General features: G+C 44.1%; 1 protein-coding gene across 1 annotated transcript in view; it reads right to left on the bottom strand.

Annotated features, from left to right (window-relative positions):
* LOC107666658 (sphingosine 1-phosphate receptor 1-like) overlaps nucleotides 1–5000 on the bottom strand; it is a 21004-nt gene that overhangs the window by 15693 nt on the left and 311 nt on the right. The gene's annotated exons all lie outside the window — the stretch shown is intronic.

The following is a 5000-nucleotide window of genomic DNA, read 5'->3' on the forward strand; positions in this document are numbered from 1 at the left end:
ACACACACTCACACTCACACACACGCACTCGCACACACTCACTCACACACACACACACTCACGCACACTCATGCACACGCACACACTCGAACGCACTCGCGCACTCACTCTCTCACACGCACACACGCTCACTCACACACACACTCTCTCACACACTGACTCGCTCACACACACACACACACTCACACACTGACTCGCTCACACACACACACACACTCACACACTGACTCGCTCACACACACACACACACTCACACACTGACTCGCTCACACACACACACACACTCACACACTGACTCTCACTCACACACACACTCTCTCACACACTGACTCGCTCACACACACACACACACTCACACACTGACTCGCTCACACACACACACACACACACACTAGTTAGTGCTGGTCAGCTCACTCATCACTAGTACTAGTGCTCACACTCATCAAATCTATATCACTAAGTGTTAAACTGCAGCATTTGTGCTTCAAACATGAATGATTCCCAAGAAAATAAGACTGATTTTGATTTTGACGTAAGCAAAAATCCCCTATTTTACGTTTATAATCCCAGGTGAAAAAAAAAGTGCATGTCCATAATGTACTTAAAGTGCTAATTTTGTCCTTAATATACAAAAAAATATTCTTTAGTACTTAAGAAACTTAAGATCATCTAAGTGTACTCAACTGTGCTATTTTGGGACACCATGAATATGAAGTAAAATGTGCTTTTAACATACTATGTATTTAAAAAATGTATTTAGTCACCACTTGCAGTACACTTGAACCATCTTTCATACACTAGTACACTCAAGTGTACTTACAAGTGGTGACTAAATACATTTTTGAAATAAATAAATCAGGGCTGTAAATACTGACATGTCAGAAACAAACCTTTACGTTTACATGCATGACATCAGAAAGTTGCAGAAGTCATATTTACTGTTCAATGCTTGTTATGAACTGAGAACGTTATCTCTGACATTTGCAGTGTTTCACAGATTAATGAATCAGCACTGCAAAAAATGTTTCTTGTCAAGTAAAGTGTGTGTAAGTAAGTGTGTGTGACTGAGAGTATGTGTGTGTGTGTAAGTAAGTGTGTGTGTTGTGGTTCTGATCTCCTGTCCTTCTGAGCGATGCTGGAGTGAGTTTGGCCCCGGCCTGTCAATCGGAAGCGCATTAAGAAATGAGTTATGAATAACGAGCATTCGTGCGCTCACACCTCTCACCGCGGCGCACATATTCTGTTTGGAAGATGACCGCCGCTCTCGCCAAAGTGCTCGACATCAAGCCTCCAGCGCTCCAACAGGAAGTGTGGACAGGAAACAGCTGTCCCTGACATCCTCCCTCTGCTGCTCCAGGTGCATCCTGGGTACTCGAGCGGCGCAGACACAGCTCTATCTGTCTCTGATGATTGTGTTCTTATGCTGTCATGAGCTCTGGTGAATCTCGCGGTGCGTGACGGATATATTAATCCCTCGCACAGGTGTGAGCAGCGCATGGGTTTCTGCATCTTATCAAACCGCATGATGTGTGACCGGCTCTCGCTGGAGTTCATTTAGTCCACAAACACCGAGAGCATCGCTCAGTGAAGCAGCTCAATAACAGCACACATGATCGGAGGAATCATTCACGATTGGAGCACAAACACACACTGACTCTAGCACTTAGTGCTGGAATACAGGACTGACTTACAGTCTGGACGAGTCAGTGCTAGCTGGAGAAATGTTGGGTTCTGCGTGAGTTTGTCGTGAAAGTCTGTTAGTGTGTGATGAGTGACTGGAGTGACTGGGTCTGTTGTGTTCCAGCCTTTAGTGCTAAAGCTTTCATCACCAGCCAGCAGTGCCACATCTGCCACATCTTGACACACACACACACAGTCACTGAACACTCGCACACACACACACACACACACACACACACACACAGTCACTGAACACACACACACACACACACACACACACACTCTCTTATTGCCCTAAACATGTTATGAAGAGATGTTTGTATATAGCACATGAAGTGTGTGTGTGTGTGTGTGTGTGTTTGATGTAATTTTCTCTCTCTTGTCCTCTACATAACACTTCCTCTCTGGAGAGACGCTGAAGATGGGACGCCGCTCTGTAACGCCTGTGGGATCAGGTACTGGCCAACACTCCTTCTAAGCATTCTTCTAATAAGGCCTGATTTAGTTATCGTGCACTTTTGGTGTTTGCAGGTATAAGAAATATCGTGTGCGATGCCAGCAGTGCTGGAACATCCCGAAGAAGGACGCAAACACGAACTCCAAGTGTCTGAAATGCGGCGACGTCCTGAAGCTGAAGTGCAGCAGCTGGTAGGACATTCATAACCTCCTCACGTCTGCTGAGACTCTGTTTGCTGAGATGAAGGTCTCTGAATGAGCCGAGAGTCTGTGGATGCGATTCACGAGAGTCTAATAACGAGTCATTCTCAGGGTTAGTTATTGTGGATTGTTCAGTGCTGTATTTCACTATTGACTGTTCACTTATTTAATTTACACATTCTTCCTCTTGTTTTGTGACAACCTATTTCTTCATGGTTTGTGTACTTTCTTTGGTCACGTCATCTCTCTGATTTGTGTTTGCACTGGCTGTGTTTGTGTTCAGAAGTTTTCTGTGCTGGAATGAAATATTAAATTGTATTTATAGTCCTCTATTGTCAGTGTTTTCTTAAGCAGATCCTCTGTCATCTGATTGAGTCAGTCATATGATATATGCAGATTAATGCATATGCAGGCGTTCTGCTGTAAATGTGATGATAATTGATTCTGAATTTCATGGAAGAGAAGCTTTTCATTCATTCGCTTTATTGGTTGTCTCTTTTTTTCCAAGGCAGACGCTGCAGGTTCTGGTGTGGTTTTGGTCCCAAGGCTTTGGTTTAGTTTTCCTCTGCTGATTCGGCTGTTACTCGTTTGTTCCTTTGCTCTTCGCCGGTTCATGGTTCAGAATCTGATCATCATGTGGCTTGTTTGGTGTAATATGAAGAGTGTAGAAGCAGTGATTGTGCTTGTTGTGATGTTTCGGTGTTGTGTCTCATGATCTGTGGTGTTTCTGATTATTTAGATTAGGGTTTAATGGTGATGGGGCAAAATGTAAGAGGAAAATTGTATTTCAATGCTTTTGTGTTCGCTCCTATCTTTGTTTTTTTGCTATATTTCAGTGCTTAGAGGTGTGCCATGGGATTTTTTTATTTATCAAAACTGTGCAGAGGCAGAAAAAAGGTTGGGAAACACCTGATTTAGGGACTCCATAGAAGGGGGTGTGTGTGTGTGTGTGTGTGTGTGTGTGTGTGTATATATGAGTGTGCACGTGTGTGGGAGTGTGCATGAGTGTGAGTGTGCGTTTTGCACACACTGTTACAGTGATTAATCCGTTGATAATCTTCATCAAGAAATTAAAACATCAAGATACATTACAGTAACAATAATGGGTTTTTGCTTGTGCTTTGATTATGCTAATAATAATTTGGTGGTGCTACAGTAATTGACCACAGTTAATGGATGTTTTAGACATGAAACGGAATGCTTGAAACCCTCCTAACTGCGGTAAAATCACTGCGTGAGAGTGTGTGTGTGTGTGTGTGTGTGAGTGAGAGAGTGTGTGTGTGTGTGTGTGTATGAGAGAGAGTGTGAGTGTGTGTTTTGCGTGTGTGTGTATGAGAGAGTGAGTGAGTGAGTGAGTGAGAGAGAGAGACACTGTTCTTTCATCATCACCCGTCTGCTGTTGCTGAACTGGAGTAACTGGAAGAGCAGGTCTCCTAAACTCCAGCAGGACGTTTTGTCTCTATTGCGTCACACGAGAGTAATGCTGGGTTTATAGAGGAAACGGAGTGTGTTCTTCCTGACGGGTCAAGACTGATGTCTGTCAATATCACGAAGAGAATAAAACGTGACTGTAAAACTAGAGCAAACATTCAGTCAAATATTGAAGAGCATAAATTAATCAGTAGATCTGTAATGTTCACTCACGTACAAATGTCAGTCGTCTTGGCTTTATACTGACTGCTGTGTCACAAACAAACCTTTGTTTATATGCATGCATGCAGAAGTCATATTTACTGATCAGTGTCAAGAAATGCTCTTTATGAACTGAGAAATACATTTTTATATCTGACATTTGCAGTGTGTTTCATAGTTTAATGAATCAATGATCTCAGGCGATCAAGAACAATCTGATTCCTCGTGATTTGAGCACTTTAAATCATTCACTGTAATGTCTTTATCTGAGCATGTTGTACTTCTGAACTCTTGTTGTCCTTTGGAGCGAAGCTGAAGTGAGTTTGGCCATGCTCTGTCAATCGGAAGCCCGGCGGCGCATTAAGAAATGAGTTATGAATAATGAGCGTTCGTGCACTCACACCTGTGACCGCGGCACATAGATCCTGTTTGGAAAACGGCCGACGCTCTCGACATCAAGCTTCCCGCCCTCCAGCGCTCCAACAGGAAGTGTGGACAGGAAACAGCTGTCCCTGACATCCTCCCTCTGCTGCTCCAGGTGCATCCTGGGTACTCGAGCGGCGCAGACACAGCTCTATCTGTCTCTGATGATTGTGTTCTTATGCTGTCATGAGCTCTGGTGAATCTCGCGGTGCGTGACGGATATATTAATCCCTCGCACAGGTGTGAGCAGCGCATGGGTTTCTGCATCTTATCAAACCGCATGATGTGTGACCGGCTCTCGCTGGAGTTCATTTAGTCCACAAACACCGAGAGCATCGCTCAGTGAAGCAGCTCAATAACAGCACACATGATCGGAGGAATCATTCACGATTGGAGCACAAACACACACTGACTCTAGCACTTAGTGCTGGAATACAGGACTGACTTACAGTCTGGACGAGTCAGTGCTAGCTGGAGAAATGTTGGGTTCTGCGTGAGTTTGTCGTGAAAGTCTGTTAGTGTGTGATGAGTGACTGGTGTTGTGATGTCTGTTGTGTTCCAGCCTTTAGTGCTAAAGCTTTCATCACCAGCCAGCAGTGCCACATCTG

This window comes from Sinocyclocheilus anshuiensis, unplaced genomic scaffold (genome assembly GCF_001515605.1).
Source record: "Sinocyclocheilus anshuiensis isolate Anshui unplaced genomic scaffold, SAMN03320099.WGS_v1.1 scaffold91, whole genome shotgun sequence".
Lineage (NCBI taxonomy): Eukaryota > Metazoa > Chordata > Actinopteri > Cypriniformes > Cyprinidae > Sinocyclocheilus > Sinocyclocheilus anshuiensis.